Source organism: Pseudorca crassidens, chromosome 7 (genome assembly GCF_039906515.1).
Source record: "Pseudorca crassidens isolate mPseCra1 chromosome 7, mPseCra1.hap1, whole genome shotgun sequence".
Lineage (NCBI taxonomy): Eukaryota > Metazoa > Chordata > Mammalia > Artiodactyla > Delphinidae > Pseudorca > Pseudorca crassidens.
In genome coordinates, this window is record NC_090302.1 from 44,440,309 (window position 1) to 44,462,388 (window position 22,080).

A 22,080-nucleotide genomic window follows, 5' to 3' on the forward strand; every position below is an offset into this window, starting at 1 on the left:
ACTCCCAGCACTAATCATTTGTTCATGTACCTCCACCCAAAGTGCTAAGCCAGACAACTATGATGATTAAAAGAAAGATACACCAGTCTCCACGCATACAGGGACTAAATGATCGAGGAGGTTACAACAGGGACAACAAACCATCCAACCTAGGGAAAAAAAAAAAAGACAACATAAGACTATGGCCTCAGAGGATTAGCAGAGAGGAAGACTGATGTCTCTGAAACTAGTCAAGAAAACTTGGGGAAGTCCAAAGAGTTTGCATAGATCTGGTCCAAGTTCTGGTTAGGCCATGTCTTGGCTATGTCATTTTTAATAAATTGTTTAACCTCTCTAAGACTAAGTTTCTGATTCTGTAAAATGGGGGTGATAATACCTACTGCAGTGTGCATAGAGGAATAAAATGATGATGCATAAATGTTAGCTAGAATGACATAAATGTTACCAGAGCAGGGATAATGAAGACCTAAACAGAAGCCACATGTTAATCTAATGGGGTCAGAGGTTACGACACTGAGTGACGACCTTAAAAATGGTATAATGAGGCCTATTAAGAGTGAGCCTTAGATATTCAGCCAAAGAGTTTGGGTTTGGAGTATGGAATAACCAAGATTCGCAATCATGTGGAAAATATAAAAGAAGAAATGTTTTTTATGGTTAGGTTGGAGGTGATGAATAACGGTACCTTTTATGATACTTACTATGTCCCAGGCAGTTTTAAGTGCATTAAGCATTATCTCAGTTAATACTACAGAGGAAGAGCAGGGAATGGCTGGCTCAGGGAAAGCTGAGAGGCAAAGGGAGGAATCTAGTGGTGAGGGGATAAGAAGCTTGAGAATCACAGTGGCTATACAGAGAGAAATGGAGAAATGTGGTAGACACTGGGAATGGGGACAAGAGAGCAAAGGGTCACAGTGGTTGACACCAGAAGGCTAGAGAATATGATTCCTCAATTAAGATGAAGAGTCGTGGAAAGCAGTTTGTAAGAGAACATTCTACTGACAATTCCCTTTTCTTGTCAACCTTGATTCAGTTCTTCAGCCCCCTCTACTCCTTAGCTTTTCACACATTTTGTGTGACTGTTGGAAGGAATCCAGTTGAATCTTTTACATTTTTTTGACCATGTGCACATGCTTCAAGGCCCTCTGCTACATTTTCGGTTGTTGATTTCCTCCACTTACCATAAAAATTGATATAGTTGCTCTTTTGATTTTTCAATTTGCACCATATCTTCAGGTACTAATTCCACAAAGTACATGAGAAAACAAAGTACATGAGAAAACTCCAAAGAGGCAAAAAAAGAATTCACGTGTGACTTATTGAGAAAACCATTAAACTAAGTCATTCTCAACTTCCCAGAAGGAGAAATAATGAGAAATAGATACTACAGTATAGAAAGAGTGGGAAAAGAATGATACTACAGATACTACAGTAGAGAAAGAGTGGGAAAAAAATGTTTCTGAGCTGAGAGACATTCCGGGCTTCTCATTCCACGGTAATTCTTTTACAGAAAAGTCATCAAGTGCTGAAAATAGAGGTTTGTTCATAGATATGTGACAGACCCTTCCTAAGTGACAAGATGGGTCATAATTTTAATGAATATTGTGACATACCCATCAATTATCCTTGAATGTGAATGTGACCGTGTGAGTGTGCAAAAGCTGGAGAGTGGGTAATTTCAGTCAGCATATTCCTGCACATCTGTCAACAGCTGTCAGGAATCTAAATGACCCATACTAGGTAACATTAATTTTGTGTCTATAAAGAATCTCACCTGCACGTTCAAAACACCTTGGGCTTAGAACCATATGGAGAAAATTACAGAGCAGCCCACAGTAAAATACTGCATTGAAGTACAGTAATGGGGAAGCGGGGGGGACAACTTGGAATTCAGAGCTAAAGAAGTTAAGACTATCAACGGAAGCTTGTGTTGTCATGGAAACCTAATGCAACTGAGAAGCCAGGGAAGCCATCACTTAGCTATATCACACTGAAAGGTACAGATGCTCTTCAGAACAACTGGAATTGACTGGACAGATGACTCCAAGAAACCAGTAACTGAGTTAGGGATGGGTCTAAAAATTACAAATAAAGTATTGGCATAATGAAGGTAAGGAACAGAGAACTCAGGTGGTCCCAAGTAGAAAAAAGAAAATCCCTTCAGGCACAGGTAGAGTTGTATAGGAAAAGAAGAGATGAGAAAAAAGTAATTAGGATTGGTTGGATGTTCTAATAAAATTAAGGATAACCATTTAGGTTATATAATAAAGGAGGAAAATTGAAAAACAAGTAAAGAACATGCTTTCATTACAGGATTAATCACGTTATAATGTATTAATTGCTAATATATTGACTTTCTATAGACTATGAGCTTCTTTAGAAAGAGTCCGGCTGTGTTTTTCATTACCCCTCCAGCCCCCCACTCTTAGTAGGCCCAGCACGGTGTAGGCACTCAACCAATGTTTGTCAAATGGTGATAATGCTACTATTTATTTAAAAGTGGACTGTGGTACAATTACTGTAAAAGTTGTATTCATTTTCTATGGCTGCCATAACAGAATGGCATAGACTAGTTGGCTTTGACAACAGAAACTTATTTTCTTACAGTTCTGAAAGCTTGAAGTCCAAGATCAAGGTGTTAACAGATTTGGCTTCTTCTGGGGCCTCTCTCCTTGGCTTATAGATGGCTGTCTTCTCTCTGTGTCCTCATGGCCCTTTTTCTGTGCAAGTATCCTTGGTGTATCTTCCTCTTCTTATAAGGACACTAGTCATGTTGGATTAAGGTCCCACCATAAGGGTCCCATTTGAACTTAATCACCTCTTTTAATACCTTATCTCCAGTGTAACGTGGTTACACTCTGAGGTACTGGGGGTTGGGACTTTAACATATGAATTTTAGGTTGAATTCAGTCCATAACACAGTACAGGTGACTCAAAAAACATGAGTTTGAACTACTCGGGTCCACTTACACACAGATGTTTTTCAATAAGTACTACATAACTACACAATTAGAGGCTGGTTGAATCCACGGATGCAGAATCACAAATACAGTAATTGAACATCATGGATTTTGGTATTCAGGGCAGGTCTGGAACCAATCCCTTGTGGATATTACAAGATGACTGTATATAGCTTATTTTGTTCAATCAGCACCACAATCTTAGTATTGCTATTTTGCAGAAGAGGCAATTTGAATCTCGGAAAGATTAAGTAACTGGTCAGTGGTCACACAGCTAGCAAAGAGCCAAATGAGGATTTAAACATAGGTTTACTGATCTCAAAGCCCTCATTCTTTAAAATGTACTCCAACAGAAGAATAAAATGGAAGTTAAGGGGGAACTGCAAAAGATAAACTGATAGGTGTAGTACTATCATCATCATTAGACTTAGAATATAAAGGTAACCTAAAGATACTGTGGGACTCTTTCATCTCATAGATGAGGAGACTGAGCTTCAGGAAGGGAAGTTCTATCCCTAAAGATTCATTTTGTGTCTAAAATTTCCAGTTCTGTTTCCTAAGAATTGCTCCCTCAGTCAACATCAGGTAAATTCTTCCAGTCTCCAGGTGAAAGACTAGAGACAGGGCTTCTGAGAAAAGAAACAAAGAACACATTGAAGCCAGCCTCATGCAGTGCAAAGCATGGCATGGAAATCTGTACAAAGACGGGACTATTTTTTACCTCTAGGAACCTATGTTTTCATGGTGCTAAAAACATGCTTTGTTGTGGCTTTTTTTTTTTTTTTTTTTTTTTGCGGTACGTGGGCCTCTCACTGCTGTGGCCTCTCCCACTGCGGAGCACAGGCTCCGGGCACACAGGCTCAGCGGCCATGGCTCGCTCCGTGGCATGTGAGATCTTTCCGGACCGGGAACGAACCCGTGTCCCCTGCATCGGCAGGCGGACTCTCAACCACTGCGCCACCAGGGAAGCCCAGCTTTGCTGTGTTTTTTGCTTGCTTTGAAAGTTTTTAAAACCAAAGCTGCTCTTTTTCTGCTAATTTCTTCTCATTCATTTAAATATAATGTCTCTAGAATTAAGTGGCAAAATTGCCCTGTGTTTTCCTGAAAAGAAAAAAAAAAGGAAATGACTTTAAAAATTCCAATCAGTCCACTTGATTCTCCTACTAAGGAAGTGGTGATTTATTTTTCCATTGGTAGAGACTTAGGAGGCCCCCAGAAAATCAGCCACTCTCCAGGCCTCTCCCATTTGATGAGGACTCATGAGGGCCTCATTTATAAACTGATGCAGAGAGAAAAGGTGGCAGCTGACAAATTGTATTTCAGCCTCTGACTGTTGCTTGCTCTCCATTACATTTGTAAATTTTCAACTATAACAATCCCATTTGTGGAATCCTCCTCATGAGGGACAAAGGGTCTTTAAGAAGAAAATTTATCCTGCAGGCTTATAGGCACCTGAAATTAACAGATTGATTGGGAGGTCCACCATATTGGGCTATGTGGAGCCCCAGAGTCCTCTGCATGGCTCTTGGCTCAATCAGCATATCTTATCAATTAACAGGGTATGTTCCAGGGAGTTTTGTGCTGCTTGTTGGGGCCCTTTACTTTCTGTAGCCCCACTATTCCTCCCTTCCTCGACCCACTAGACTCTCTCATGAGATCTAGAGTTTGCTTCCTGAAGCAGAATTGGGAAGGACCCAAGAATTTTCCTCAAATTAATGGCTCTACAGCTAAATGAAACTGATCTAACAGAACTCTTTGGGGATGGATATGCCCCCTCTCCCAGCAAGAGAGTTTGAAGAATTGGTAAACTCTAGACATTCCTAAAAAATGATCTTGCTGCCTTGTAATTCATAGCACACAGCACTCAATGAAATGAGATGAGGCCCTGTTATAAGGCATCTAGCCATGGAGGGGATTATGTTAGAGACAAGGCCATACAAGGCAACACTTGCAGCACTTGGAGAATCATGATTTGGGAAGGATGGAAGCAAGAGGGAGGTGCCCAAAGGGAAGCAGGGAAGCTCTCAAGGTAATTCTGTAAACTCCAACATTTACTGAGCACCAGCTCTGTTCCAGACAGTGTGCTGCAATCTGGGCTTAGTGCTAACATAAGTAATGCACAGTCCCGTCCTGGGAAGTGGTCAGGGCTGAAATCAAACTTTTTTTTCCTGTTTTTTCTTCAGATGAAATTTCAATCATGAATACAGCATATATTATAAATTCAGAAAATCCATAGCAAATCTTTGACATAACTAGCGCAATCGTGAGAATATGCTTTTCTCCCTAGTTACAACTCTCCTTCATAGTCTTTCAAGTGATATTGGTCACCTTAGATGTTTAAAAAGGGATCTTTGAATTCCCAACAAATGATTCCATTCTCAATTTATGAGTTACATGAGAAATATATATATAGTCAAGTGTTTCTACATATTGTATAGAAGCCAAAATTTTTTTAGATCACAATTTAAGAGTTCAGATCTTACGGTTAAGGAATTGAGAGTGGAAACTAGGCAATTTTTGACCATCCCCATTTTGTAAGAGAAAGGGCGGACTGTGCGCACCTCCAGAGGGAAGCGCTTCAGCACAGAGAGCCTCTTCCTTTCCTCTCCGTAGGTTCATCCCTGGTTTCAGTAGAGCTCAAACCCTGCCTATGACAAACAAGAGCTTGAGCAATTAAATAATTACTGTGTCTGCAAGCTCTACAGAGAAAAGGCAAAATGCTAGGCATTGACAGACACCAAATTAGAATAAAAACTACTTTCACTGAAATTATAAGGTGCATCCTGTTTCTTGTCAACCCGTCCCAGCTAAGAGAAGAGACTGTAAGTAATCTAAGAGAAAAAGCAAAATGAATGACACTCACGGTGGCCAGGCCAAAACAGGGTGTCTTGAGAACAAACAAAGAAGCCACTTCGTGGAGAAATTAAAGCTCCTCTTCACAGCCTCTAAAGAGGAACTGTGAATGTTTTCTTCTCTTACTGACACACTTGTTCTCTTCTCAAGAGTTCATTTCAATCCTTACAGCTACTGTCATTCTTTTTGTTCTTTGCCAAGACAGCTGGATAGTTTAAAAGTCATTTCAGACTGAAGTTAAAGATCTGTCTTATCCCAAGTTTTGCTTCACTTGTCTAGTGTCATATTTTCTCTTTAGAAAGGTTTAAGTGGTGAACATAAGAAAGTGAATTCAAATTATTATAGTTATTCTTTTAATTTTAAATGAATATCAACTTTAAAAGACTAGACTGGCATTGGACCAGTCTAGTATAAAAACTGGACCACTGGTATTAGAGTCATCTGGGGATTATTATTTTATATAATAGCTTTATCAAGAAGCAATTCATATACCATACATTTCACCTGCTTAAAGTGTGCAATTCAGTGATTCTTACCACATTCACAGAGTTACACAACCATCAACACAATCAATTTTAGGAGATTTTCGGCATTCCCCAATTAAACCCCACACCCATTAGGAGTCACTCTCCATTTCCCTCCAACCTCCTCGGCTCTAGGCAACAACTAATCTATTTTCTATCTCTATGGATTTGCTTATTTGGGGGCATTTTGTATAAATGGAATCATAAAATATGTGGTCTTTTGTGACTGAGTTCTTTCACTTATCATAATGTTTTCAAAGTTTATCTTTGTTGTAGCATGTATCAGTACTACATTTCTTTTTACTACTGAACCCCAGTCCATATTTTAAAAAATCCATTTATCAGTTGACAGACATTTGGGTTGTATCCACTTTGGGACTATTATGAGTAATGCTGCCATAAACATTTGTGTACAATATTTTTTATAGACATGTGTTTTCAATTCTATTGGGTACATATCTAGGAATGGAATCGCGGGCTCATCTGGTAACTCTTTGTTAACCCTTGAGGAAGCCGCTGCACCATTTTCCATTCCCACCAGCAGGATGTGAAGATTCTAATTCCTACACATCCTTGCCAACACTTGTTATTATTGTTTTCTTTTTAATACAGCCAGCTTAGTGGGTGTGAAGTGGTAGCTCACTATGGTTTTGATTTGTACTTCCCTGACATTTGGGATTAGTATTAAAATGCGTATTCCTGGGCTACGACCTGACCCTGAATTAGAATCAATGAGCATGCATTTTACTGAGACTCATATATCAATTATTTATTCCTGCATAACAAATATTTATTCTCTCTCATAGTTCTTATGGGTCAGATATTTAGAGGAAGCTTAGTTGAGTATTTCTGGTTTGGTATCTCATACCATTCTGTTAGATATCAGCCAGGGCTGCAGAAATTTGAAGGTCTGACTTGGACTGGAAGATCCTCTTCCAGGGTCTGCTTTGAGGGCATGCAATTTATGCAGTCACACAAGACACCATGCTCAGAAGGGTTTTGCACACTTGATTTAATGCACTGCTGTTGCCATCTTGATTGTCTCATATAACTTGTCATCTTTGAACTTGAGCTTTGTAAGTAAAGTCCAATGAGACAAGGGAGCATGTGTGAACAGAGGAGATCTGTGCAACATGTGTGTCTGTGTTCCCTGGGGCTCCATTTGCATTTGATGATTATAATACATATCAATATAGAACTCTGGTGGACCTGTCATGTGTGAAAGTTCAGTGGGACTCAAAGTCAGTACAAGATAGGCATGTTACATTTATGACTGTGTAAATTGAGGTTCTGACAGTCCAGAGAGGCCACACTTTCTGTTAGAATCAGAACTTGCTATGAACACAGCAAAGACTGCTTTTGGCCCTGGAGGTGAAGAAGGGAAAGAGAGGAGGAATAAAGCTGTTGAGATGGCCAAAGCCACAGAGTGCACGATGGGCCCCCTCCCTGTCCCCTTCAAATTTCTAGGAAAGCTACCAAACTCACTAGATGCTTTGCAAGAGTGAGTCTTTTCTTGTGAAAATCTGTAAAAGGTTTTAGTTTGGAGTATGGGTGGATATGGGTGGGAGAAGAGAGAGATAGCACAAGTGGGCACAGACATAAGGGATAGAGGTGATCAGGAAGAGTTTTAGCTTTTAGGACTAACTGAAATCATGAAGACGACTTTGGACTGTCACTGACCATGGAATAGGGGGATCTGAGTTTGAGTCAACTTTGAGATCTTCAAGGGTCATGGAAACCTCAGTTTACCCCTGAGTTTTATTTATAAATTCTGTACACTGGACATAATGCATAGCTTCTTGATTCCAAACGAGTAATGCCTACTTATCATTTATCTCCTATATTTAGACATCTTGTGATGACAGATGTTTGAGGCATATATCATTGCATCTTTAAGAGGCATGTAGAAATGATGCTCACTTTCTAGATAGGAAGAACGAGAATATCCCATACTCTGAAGTAAGTGTGTCACATTGCTTGGGTGTTCCCAAGATCTCAAGTTTTGCCTGCTGTTCGGGGCAAATTTGGGCAAGAGATCACAATGCTGAGCCTAACTGAAATCCACTGATCCCCCAACCCTAGTGTTAGCTAAACCTGAGGGACGGGGAAAGGAGGAAGACCTTGCTGAGGCTGTGGGAGAGCTGCTGGGGACTTAACAACATGAAACATTGGTATTTGAGGAACATGAGGCAAAAGGAAAGAGGGAATGCAATGCTCTGGTCTCTAGGTACAATTGCTGCTGAGTCTTGGCATGGCTTGCCCTGTAGCCCACTGTCATTCACTAATTGGCAGAATTTCCTCCTTGTTATGCTGGCTCCATTGAAAACCCACTGCAGGAGCAAACCTGCTTGTCAAAGCACTGGCTCCAGCGATGCTGTGGCTCTTCAACCTGCATGGCCTTCATGCCTCAAAAACGCTGGGTACAGCAGGACGCTGTACACAACCAGGCCAGCAAGCACCAGACTCAATGAGACAAAGGATCTCGCCTCTGCTCAGTTGAGCCTCACTGACAAGCCCCTGCTTTGCTGTTTCAAATGACCAGCAGAAAGGCGACCGACCACAGCTCTGAATCAGAAGCTTTTCTTCTTGTACACGAATTGCAAGAGCAAATTGCTTAGGAAGAAAACTGTTCTTGCAATTTATTTTATATTTCAGAATCAGTGGATTATTTGTTAGTGAGGAATATTTATTGTTAGTTTAACCTGTATTACATTAAGGTGGCTATAAATTTGGCCTTATACCTATTTTTAATGTAATTGCACATGTGCTTTGACCTGCAATCCCATATAACTCAACCTGCACTTTGGCTTCTAGACTCATCTACCCAATTGTTTACTCAACCCTTCAGTTTGGAGGCTTAAAGGGCATTTCAAACTAAACACATCTAAAACCAAACTCTTAATTTGCCGTACACTCCTGTCCCACCCATCCGGCCAAACCTGTCTTCATCTCATTAAATGTTACCTCCATTCATTCTGTCGCTTGGGCCAACACTTGTGATCAACCCTTGTACTCTGCCCTTGACCAACCTTTGTCTAGAAGGATCCCTGTCAATATGGTCACATACCTCGGTCCTTCAGGTCACCCATGTGTCATAGGAGTATTTTTTGGATCCATCTCCTAAAACAAAGGAAATAAAAGCAAAAATAAACAAATGGGAACTAATTAAACTTAAAAGCTTGCACAGCAAAGGAAACCATTGACAAAATGAAAAGACAACCTACTGAATGGAAGAAAATATTTGCAAATGATATGACCAATATGGGGTTGATATCCAACATATATAAAGAGCTCATACAACTCAACATCACAAAAACAAACAATCTGATTAAAAAATGGGTAGAAGACCTGAAGAGACATTTTTCCAAAGAGGAAATGCAGATGCAACAAGCACATGAAAAGGTGCTCAACATCACTAATTATCAGGGAAATGCAAATCAAAACCACAATGAGATATCACCTGACACCTGTCAGAATGACCATCATCAAAAAGAACACAAATAACAAATGTTGGGGAGGACATGGAGAAAAGGGAACCCTTGTACACTGTTGGTAGGAATGTAAATTGTTGCAACCACTATGGAAAACAGTATGGAGGTTTCTCAAAGAACTGAAAATATAACTGCCATATGACCCAGTAATTCCACTCCTAGGTAAAAAACACTAATTTGGAAAGATACTTGCACTCCAATGTTCATAGCAGCTATATATAGATATATATATATACACACACACACACACACACACACACACACACGCACACACACATATGTATCATTCCAAAACTTGTTTTTTCACTATTAGGTTTTTAAGATTCATCCATCTTGTTACATAACATTCCATTGTATGAATATGACCTAATTCCACTATCTTATAAACAGGCACTTGGGATGGTTCCAATTTATCCTTTTACAGACCATGCTGCAATGAACACTCTTTTATTTCTATCACAGTGCACACCTGGAAGAGAGTTTCTCTGAGGGGATATACCTAGGAGTGGAATTGCTGGGTTGCAGGTCATGTAAACATTTATTTTATAAGATAATGACAAATTGTTTGGGGAAGAGTTCTTGCTAATTTGCATTCCCACCAGCAGTATATAAAGTGTATGTTGATCCATATTCCTGCCAACACTTGGTATTTCAGACTTCTTTTTGAAAATTAATAGGTGGAAAATAATATTTGACTGGGGTCTCAGCTCACATTTTCCTAGTTGCTAATGAGACTGGACAACTTCTCAAATGTTTGTTGGCCATTCAGGTTTCTTCTTCTAGGAAATACCTATTCATGTCATTTATCTATTTAGCTGTTTTTCTTTTTTCTTTTTTTTTTAAATGCATAGATCTTCCTTATATACTTGTTATATTCATTGCAAATATCTTCTCACCTTTTTTTTTGGAGGGGTGGTTATTTTTTTCACTTTTTTTATTGTACTGCTTGAAAGACAGAAGTTTTTAATTTTAATATAGGCAAGCTTATTAATCTTTTCTTTGATGTTTAGTGCTTTTTTATTTAAGAAACTTTTTCCTTATTCCACTATCAAAAAGATATTCTTCTATCATTTCTTCTAAATGCTCTAAAGATTTGCCTTTTACGTATAAGCCTTTAATCTTTGTAGATGGCATGAGGTAGGGACACAATTTTATTTTTTCCCACATAGATAATGGTCTCAGCAACATTAGCAAATAGTAACTCTGTAATATATCATGTATTGATAAGTGTGTGTATCTGTTTCTAGGCTTTTTCTTCTGTTTATAACAGAGGCCGTACCAATACCACACTGCCACAATTAGTAAAGCTTTATAATAAATATTGATATGGGTGGGGCAAATCCTACTACCCCATTGTCTATTCTTAGCTTTTTGTTCTTTGATATACATTATGGATATACATTATTTCAAGTGTCTCTAAAAATTCTATTGTGGTTGTTTTTTTGTTTATTCTTTACTAGAATGCATTGAATCTATAGATACTATTGGGAAGGATTAAAATCTTTATGATATTGGATCTTCCAATCTGTATACCTGATAAATTTCACAATTTAAGTATTCTTTAATGTCTCTTCATAAAGTTTTATAATATCTCCAAAGAGGTTCTGCATAATTTTTGTTAGATTTATTTCCAAGGATCTTATATTTTTTATTTCTATTTTAAATGTCATGCAGTTTTAAAAACAACAAAGTTAGCTAGTACTTAAAAATGCAATTAATGTTTGTATATTGATCTTACATATGCTCATTTTGCTTTATTCTCTTACTTATTCTAATAAATAACATAAATCAACAACCTTCAAGTAATGAACATTTTATTACTCTCTTGGTAATTTTCATGCCTTTAGTTTTTTTTCTTCTTGTCTTATGGAACTGACAAGGGTCTTCACTAAATGTTGAATGTATGCAGTAAAGTGAGTATCCATATCTTGATCTTAATTTTAAAGACAGTACCTTCAGTATTTCTCCATTAAGAATGAAGTTTTCTCTAGGTATTTTTAAATAATATTTATCAAGATAAAAATGTTTTCTTCTATTCCTAGATTACTAAGTTATCTTTAAATTGAATAGGTGTTATATTTTATCAAATGATTTTTCTGCTTAAATGGAATTGGTATATAGCTTTTTTTTCTTTAATTCATTAATATGATGAATTACATTCATAGTTTTTCTAATGTGAAACCACTCTTGGCATTCCTGAGATAAACTCAGTTATATCTGTGATATAATAGCTTCTTTATATGCTGCTGATTTTGGATTGATAGTATTTTGTTTAGGCTTTTACTTCTATGTTCACAAAAAAAGTAATATGGTTATAAACAATGTACCAGGCTGTGTTTTACAGTTAGAGTGTATTGTTGGTTAACTGCAGAATCTGTATGGTGACAAATACTTAATAGCCACTCAGCAGATACTTTTGATATTGATGATGAAAGTAGAGGAGTTGACAGAATGTTTTTCTATATTAGAAAAATGCCCATTTAAGACTATGGTTTAGAAGATAAAGGAAAGTGATTACAGAGTCCATCATAGACACTGTAACACAGCAAGTCCACAGATCTCCAAATAATAGTTATATGGCCAATAGAGAATAAAAATATTTTCAAAGCAGGATAATATCTAAGTTTCTGAAATACAGTGGAAAAAATTATTTTGGGGCGTGGGATATCTTTGTTCACAGAGTAGAATTTCCTGACCTTAAACAGAATAGCCTGTCTCTCCAAGAATACATTTCACTGAGAGCCCCTAATGCTGTAGTGGAAATTCAAAGGGACAAGGTAATTGACTGTTCCCTCAATTCAGTGTGTCACTTGTTACTGTAATAATGACACTCACTGTCCTCCTCATATACCTTGCCTTTCACCTTGCCTCAAACATCAAAATTTATGTTTGTTTCTCAAATTGATTTTATATCTGAATTACAACAGAAATCATCTCATTTTTAAGAACTTGGTTATAGTGCTTACTATCACACTAGTCTTTCTTCATCTTTCTTTGATTTAATCATTATTTCAGGACTTCATATTATTGTTCTGTTATCAGTTTTTGTACTATGTTATGATATTCCTTTGTGACTTGCTTTCATATACTAAAAGACATGCAATGAATCAAAAATCAACACTATAAAATGATAAAGCAACTTCAGAATAGATAAGCAACTAAAAAACAAATAAAATATGTAAGGCAGAAAAATAAATACACATCTACTGACGGCATGGTAATACAGTCTAAGGACTCAGGTTATTTTACAAGTAACAATGACCCTGAAATTAAGAAATGGCAAGAAAAATCAAAAGAATATATGGGCCATGAAATTTTACCTCCAAAAAGGAGAGAATTTCTCATATTAGTGTTCTCCCAATGTCTTATTTTTATCCTTCAGCTTCTATGAGAATTATAGAGGCTAACAAGTGGATTGCTTTTGCCATGATAAAAACAGAAGGAGAGCTGCATGGCAGGAACGTGTCTTAGGCTGTTACTTTGATGAAGTGGCCTAAACCTGGAGATATCACTGAACATAGAACATGATGAAAGTCATTTAAATTCTAGTAGTGAAACAAAGGCAAAGACTTCAAATGAGAGGTAATGTAAGGGTTGATTTTGTTCATTTCTGAGGTATACCATGTGATGGGACATGCCATCTTGCAGTATTTGTCCTGATCAACTGTCACAGGTAATTTATTTTTAAGACTTGCACTGTAACTATCTAAGTATGTGATTCACTATATGGCAACTCTGGTCCTGAATGCTAATAATCCACATTTCTGTCACTGATATGTTTTATTAGTCATTTATTCAACATACTCGCTTCTACCTGACCAAAGGAGAGAGCCGTGACAGTTATTCCAAAGAGCTGCAGGTTAAAAAAAGCAAAATTGTCTTCAAATATTGAAGACAGCTTAAGGCATCCAGCATAAAGCTCCCCAAATGATCAGTCACTTTAAAGTATCAAGCAATGTTGAAGTAGCTTCTTTTACTTTCTGCCCTTTCAGGAGAGCTTTCAGGTATTAAAACTTCATGGATAGCTCATGACACATAGCAAAGGAAAGGACTTTCAAAGGAGTCCACACATTTAAATTAACATTGGCCTTCTACCTCCACAATAAGCCATAGAATTTTTAGTGAGACTTTATTGGTTTGTTCTGTGTCCTGTACAATTCCTTTGGGTTTTAATGAAATATCAGAGATAAATATCAGAGATAAAACAGTGAAAAGCATTTGACCTAGAAAGAATCCTGAAAAGTCCACCTTTATAATACACCTATATAATACATCTATAGTCACCTATTATTCCATTAATATTCTAGTGGATGCCACTGAGGACATATTGCAAAGACAAGGGATAAGACATCCATACGCCAGGTAAGCCACTGTCCTCTGATCATATGTGCTGCTCCTAGGCAGATGGGAGAGTGAGGAAAAATCCTGAATTACCTGTGTTAAAATCTGAAGTTACTAAATTATCCCAGAATGGATTAAGGTTATTTTTCCCATAATCAGATATAATGAAGTTTAAAATAGAGATTACATTGTTATAGAAAAATAAAGAACATTATTTTCTTTCCTATACATGAGTAAGTGGCCGTTACATTTTTCTTTTGACTTGTGTATTAGTTATCTATTGCTGCATAACAAATTACCCTCAAAAAGTGGCAGCTTTAAACAACTCTAAACATTTAGTTCACACAGTTCCTGTGGTTCGGGAATTCCAGAGTGGCTTAGCTGAGCGCTGGGTGCTGGGCGGTTCTGGATCAGGGCCTCTCACAGCTGCTGTAAACATGATGATTGGAACAGCAACCATCTGAACGATGGACTGGAATCGGAGGATCTGATTCCAAGATGGCTCATTCAGTCACTGGCAAGTTGGTGCTGGCTGTTGGCAGGAGGCAACAATTCCTCACCACGTGTAATTTTATAAAAAGTTGCTGAAATGTTTTCAGGACACAGTGGCTGACTTCCTCCCAAGAAAATAATTCCAAAGAGCACAAGGTGGAAGCCATATGTCTTTCATTATCTACCCTCAGAAGTCACATGCCATCATTTACACAATAGTCTATTAGTTATAAGTAGTCAACCCTATTTAACAGGGGAGGCGAGATCATTGGGGGACCCTGTAGAAGATGGCTACCACAATGTGCAAACTAGAACTACATCTTGTTTAGAAGGCTTTTCTGCGGTAACTATAAACCTGGAAATGATATTTCAAAGAATTTACGTTCAGACAGGCAAACCCAGCCAAACAGTCTGAGAACTTAGTTTTGTATTGTTTTCTGGTTGGCACAACATCGTCTGATAAAAATGACAGGATTTTCCATAGTACATAGTTCCTTTTTTTCCACTCCACAGTGTTGTACAAATGTCATTTTATCAGCCCTTACATAATGTTAAAGCACAGATTCCTTGTTAAAAGTCACACAGCATGTTAGAGAGGAGTAGGGCTCCAGCTGAAGTTATTTCATACACATCAAGCATTTGGTCTACATCTCTTTGTTACTACAAATAGAAGCCAATAAAATAAGAGGGATGGAAATAAATGTCTGAGTAAAAGGAAGAAATACAATAGTTGGAAATGGTTGGCAGTACTATAAAATACAGACTTCTTTTCCCAAGTAAAATAAGTGGTGAAAGGAAGGTAAGGAAAGAGGAATAAAACAAAGAGAGAACTCCAAGAGGCTCTTCTAATTCACTCTCTTAATTTTACAAATAAGGAAACTAAGGTCTAGCATATTTAATTCGCTTATCCAAAACCACCCAGTAGATTAAGCAGTTATATATTCAGAGGCCATTTCATAGGCCTGACCTCTTTTCTCTTAATTTTGTATTTATAAAACATCACACAACAGGTCAAAAGGACAAAGTCGAGTTGAATCAGTTGTTGGTCATCACCTTGACAAAAGCCAAAAGTGATTTCTTGGTAGACTTCAACTATCCACAGTTCTTAAGAAACATAAATTTAGTTAAGCGACTTTGCCGAAATCTTTCTTTCTAGCGCCAAAATTTAACTTAAGATATTATTTTAAATTAAAGAAACATTTTGTCACTCTTAGGAAGACACTGCTACAGAAAGAAATATTTCTGTTTATTTTTCTTTTTAAAAATGCTTTTTTTAATATAATTTTGAATGTAAAGGATACTTCTTTCACGTAGGAAGCACTAATCATAGAAAATAATTTCACATCGTGCCAAAAATTCTGATCAGCTGAAACTGTTATCCTTTAGCTGAATGTCTCTTGAGCTGGCATTTCACAAGTGTGTTTTAGGAATTGTTCTCCAAACTACAGTGTGACTCATTGCCTCCTTTCAACTGTGCATTGTCTGCTCCTCTTCAGTGTGCAAAACTTTCTGATTGTTGTAATTTTATTTTCATGCCACATTACCCTAGAAAACATTCTTCCAAACAAACAACTGCTGTCAAAAGGCATAAGATGCACTGTTTGTCTTGGATTCTAGTGAATGAAACTAACTCATAACAGTCTATGGCTTGATTTAGAAATGTCGCTGCCTCATATGGAAACTGATTTAGCATATGCTAAACGGCAACTCTTAGTTGCTAGGACAAGGTGGAAAAGGTCCTTGGACTAACTGATTAGAAAACGTGAAAATTATTGGGCTCTGGGATGAAGAAGCACACTAATGATACACAGGCACCTGAATTTCTCTATAAAATCAAACATTTACTGAGCACCTATCACTGACTAAATACCTATCTTTGACCATGGACGATGCTGTTGTTACAGGTTCAAGGTTGAATGTGGGTTTTAGGGCTCAAATCCTATTTCTCACTTCTTCTATCCTGCAGGTTTTGTGCTAAATGTATTAAACACAGAACACAGAAGGTAAAATGGTCAAATATCTTAGTAAATACTCACTAATCAGGGCTCCTCTAGAAGAGGTTTTGTAGCATGGCTAAGGCCAAGAGGCTTAAATAAGTCTCAGCCTGTTATCAACACCCAGGAACCTCCACCCCACTGGAAAGCCAATTCAAAACACACTCACCAGTGCCAGCAACAAGGAAACAAGAGAGAAGTTTAAAAAAAAAAATCATGTAGTTATCACCAATGCCTACTATTCAGCTGCCTAGGCTACCCAGACTCCATTATCTGGGCTGTCGAACTGATAGGAAGTTGTTATGTGAGATGAAAGAGAGCAAAGGAAAGAGGCCTTGGCTTCCTCCTACGGGGAGAAAGGGCTCTGGTGGAGCCTGCCTCTGTGAGGTAGGTTGAGAGCTCTGCCCATGTGGCCCTCCTGTTTGAGAAAAGAAAGCCCAAGGCAAGAATGCAGGAAGTAAAAGTGTGAGCAAGAGGCCTGCCCCGAGAAAACTGCCATCAGAAGCAGAAGATGCTCAGCTGATCTCAACGCAATGACCTCACCCATTAGTGAATTCTGACCAAATGAAAGTCAGGCTCGGACAAAAAAAAGAAAATCCTTCTGTCTCGTAAGGAAATCCAGTTTCAGCCACTAACATTTCCTTCTGTAGTCCTCTGACTGGGGAAAAGAAGACTGGGCAGAAATTGTTTTCCTTTGGGCAGAGGCTAAGTCCAAGGGAGAAGGAGTCTCCCTTCCTATCAGGTATCAAAGTGCCCCTTATGGAATTTGGAAGCAGAAAGCTTGGGTTCAAGCCAAAGGCTGTCACCTTCACTACCGCCCAGCTGGATAAGAGTAGGCAGTTATTTATCATCTAGAAATCTCAATTCCCTCTGAAAACTGTGAGTGTCATTCCCCACTAGCTGTGAGTGATAAAAGCCTTCTCCCTGTTGGTTTATCCAAGGAATTCTCTGGGCCAATCCTGATCAGGCCTGGGAGTCTCTTAGAAGTCTCCTATTCCCTGAAGGAAGAGGTAGGATGCAGAAGAAGGAGTGTAGAATTAGTCTTGCAGCATGAAGTCTGTGTGCCTGGGGTGAGCTTTTGAGTTCAGGGGCCCACTGAACAACATTTCTCTCTAAGTCTTCCTGAGATTTCCCAAGACTGGCTTCTGCCCCTGATCCCTTAAGTGTGTTCCAGTTTTCCCAGGTTGAAACCTCTATATCTGCAGTATGACTCCTCCCCTGGCTCAATGGAAGGACCTATTTTTCCACTGTAGTTGACTGGATCTCACTGCAAAAACAATGCTGCCAGCTGGCTAGTTGTAACAGTGTGTCTGCAAGGAAATGTTAGGATCATCCCTTGAGTGACAGCCCCAAGTTCAGGACAGCCTTGGTTTAGTGTCATGTGTACCACGGGTTAGCTTCTTTGGGGCCAGCTGCACACCTGGGTTAGCCCTGTTGGCTCTAGTCCACACTTTTCCAGCTTCCTCTCCAATGTCTACTTGTGTGCTACTGAAGTTACAGCATGCTTCCTGTCCAAGGCTACAGCTCTCCAATTCTGAGAGGCCCACAAAAGTGATAGGCTTTTACGTTGTAAACAACCCAACAGCACCAGTCAGAGATGGACGGCAATGGTTTTCATTTGACAATGCTCTCTGCTTGGGTGTAGTATGGCTAAGAAGTGTGTAAGCCTTGCTTGGAAGGAAGGCCAGCTGTTTTCAGGACCAGGAATGTCCCTGCTCCATCTCAGCAGCAGGTCTAGGTCTGTTCAGCCTTCCAAGCAAAGATGTTTGCTTGTTCATTTCCTTGTAACAAGTACCTACTATATATCTCTATTGTTTCACCAATAGTATCATATTGTGACTATTGGGTTTAAGTCTATTTTTCAAATTTTTTTTTTATTTTTATTTTTTCGTGGTACGCGGGCCTCTCTCTGTTGTGGCCTCTCCCGTTGTGGAGCACAGGTTCTGGACGCTCAGGCTCAGCAGCCATGGCTCACTGGCCCAGCCGCTCCGCGGCATGTGGGATCTTCCCGGACCGGGGGCACGAACCCGTGTCCCCTGCATCGGCAGGCGGACTCTCAACCACTGCGCCACCAGGGAAGCCCTTATGTTTCAAATTTGTTGCAAGTTTCATATTAACTATCATTGTATTGTCAGTATCAAGCATTGTGCCTGGGCCTTCAATAAATATATTGTATGACTGGCTGCCTAGATGGATGGATGGATGGATGAATAAATGAATGAATCCTACAACTGGACTGGGGTATCATGGTATTTAATCGTAAAAGATCATTACATGTCCATCCCAAAGTATCATAGTTCTTGGAAGACCTCTGACAAATTCCAGTTTATAGGGCAAGGTGTCAGTTCTAAGACACAGATATTTTTCTGCATGTTTTACATCTATGAAATGGTGAGGTATCTCCTAATCCCTGTTGGACAGGCAGAGTCAGGATATGGTTGTCATAGTGTGTTGGTACATCCAAAGTAATAAGGTCGGTGTCAGTGGTTTTGAAGGAATTCATGGAAAAGACGAGGACGGTTTTAAAGCAATGTGACATCACCAACTCTCCTGACACCATGGAAGATAATAGTGAGAGAGGCTGGGTCCTGGGAACTGGGTTCCTTTGCTGCAGCGCCTGCACCTGGACACACGTTCCTCAAGTAACAGATACAAAGAAACTGTAAGGGACAAAAAATAACTGCGTGCATGGGCAGTTGGGGCAAATTATGAACAACAAGATACACATAGACCAAAACCCAGCTGCCACTTCTGAGATGTCCGGAGCAAAAGCAAGGTACTGCGCGTGATCCCTGCACACAGCACCCCCCAGGGGGTGGGCAGATCACCTAAGCCACCCCTCCTGCCCGACCCCTGGACACATCCCTACACTCACCCCATTTAAGGAACCAGTTCGCCCTGTCTCCAGGAGCGAGCAAGGGAACCTGTTACTTGTTTTCACTCTCTCATGCTGCAGCACCAGTCCTGATAAAGCCTTGCCTGAATTCCTCTTGTGGCCTCTTCTCAATTTCTATTGATTAAAGAGTCCAAGAACCTGGGTCAGTAACAATAGTATGTGGAAAATCACAGTATCTACTGCTTTGTGTGAAAAAGTTTTTAGAAGAGACAGCATCTAAATGTGAAGAAGTTTTAATTTGCTTATGTTTTCCTTTTTAAGGAAAGTGTAAGAGTTCTATATCATAATAATCTATGCCTAAATAACTCTAAAACAGCCCTTTCGATAAGAAGAAAATAAAAACTCTGAAAGAAAAATGTTATGTAAATTTAATTGACAGCATTTTTTCTTTCTTGAGCTATCTATAAAATAACAGTGGTTCTTACTGTCAATGACATTATAGTCTATGAAATATGGATACTTGCTGTAAAATTAGTGATTTTTTTCCCTCTTTTGGGAAACAAATGGGATTAGTAAATTGTAACTGTTATCTCTTTTACTGAGGTAAAGGCACATGGAGATCTGCACGTACCTTTCTCAGAAAGATAAATTTCACACTATTGCAATAAACAGAACACATGATGCTTGCAAATTCCCCTAGAGAAGTTTCTCTGTTCACAGTGAGGTTCTGTTATAGTTTGACGTTGCTCAGGGAAGCCACATTAAAAAGAGTCAATATGTTTTGACAGCACTGCCAATCAACTCCACCTTCCACACTCCCCACTCCAAAAGGGGTGTAAGCAAGTAAGATGGAAAAGCCTCTGTTCTCACTCACCCTAACTCTGAGGCAAATGTGAGTTTGCTGCCAAAAGTCCTTAAAAGAAGGTTGTTAGTCCGTATCTTAGACAATCAAAAATAAAAAGAAAATAACAGTACCAAAGGGAAGAATCTTGTGAACACAGAGGTAAACCATTAAAGAGAAGTAGGAAACTCTTCAGATAGTTACGAGGTCTCTGCTAAGGCTCTCTGTGTCCTAAACTTTCTATCTTGCTGCTTATTTTAAAGAACCAAAATTATATCTCAACCAAGTGGATGCCAACCCTGACATTTTGGCAAAGGCCAGAAACCCACATAAATGTGCCCATATTAGGTCTACCATCTCTACACTTTCTTCACTGCTCCCCACCCAGGTGAGCCCACCCACTCCATGGCTTCCATTCTTCTTCTCATCCTCCACTTCCCCTTCAAACGAACAGTGAGGAGCAGTATCAGTGGGGGCATAAATGATAGCCTTTGAACTCACTCCATGGATGGTGCATTTGACAGCATCAGTCCTGGACGTAATGCAGGCAGCACATACAGCCTAGTTCCGGCTGATCCAAACAGAGGAAAGATGACTACAGGAATAAATAAAAGGCTCCCTCCCATATGGATGTGCCCCACTGTGCAATTATAGCAAAGTCTGTAATTCCCAGCAGTGTCATTTAAGTTCTTGCCTCTTCAAACTCTCATGGTAGACTGTAAAAATGCTGATTTACCACCTTTCTTGGCGAGTTGTCTCTGGAAACGCTGACCCTACTCCACCCAACACTTAATAAAAAACTGATGTCCAAAAGGGTTATAGGTTCATCTCTAAATTCCATACTTGTTCCAAGAAGAAAAAATAATATTTGTTGTTTTGGGGGTCCAAAAGAGGAAAGCAAGAAAGAGAAAATATTTGATATTCCAGGAGTGCCAAGTCCCAAAGCTTCAAAATTCTCTCCTGCAGCCTTCTTCAAAATACCTGTAGTCCCTGGAGCACTGGTGGCCTTTGCCCAGGTCCCTAGTACTCTCCATAATTGCATAAACATGCAACTTCGTGAATTTAGAGAGAAGTAGCTTACACATGCCACTTAAAAAAAAAAAATTAACTTCTGTATCTCTTCTCTAGAAACATGCCGGGTTCCATGGGAGGAGGCTGGACAACCCCCTAGGCAGGTTACACACAACGAGCAGCTGCTGTGAGCCAAGGGGAGGGCGTGTGGAGGCCGTGAGGTAGTGTCTCGTCTGAAGGAAATGAAATACTGCATGCAGAGGGCTTATTAAAAGCTTCATGCTTGAAAAATCCCTAGTAAAGTCAAGTCCTGGAAGCAGACAGTTTCCCTTTTGCTGGTCATGTTAACTTTATAGCTGGAAATGTGAATGCAATTTTGACATTTGTATGGACTTAGAAAAAAAAAAAAAGATAGTTAAGCATGCAGCCAGTTTTTATTGAAAAAACATAATGGAGAACAAAACTTCTCAAGTCAGCACTTTGCCAGTGACTAAGGTGGAGGCTTCTCTTCTGCACACTACCTTGTCACAGCTATGGTAAATAAAAAAGCAAAACAGTACAGTGACCATGGAGGCCACGGCCCTCCTTCTGAGCTGCTCAGACAAAATGACTGTAGAAATTTTGCCAAGGTATTTCGGGACACTGTACTCCAAGCAGCAGTAAGACAGCTCACTGTGTTCCCCAAATTTAACTTTAAAAAACTCAACTGCGTTTATTTTTTAAATTTTAAAAATAAA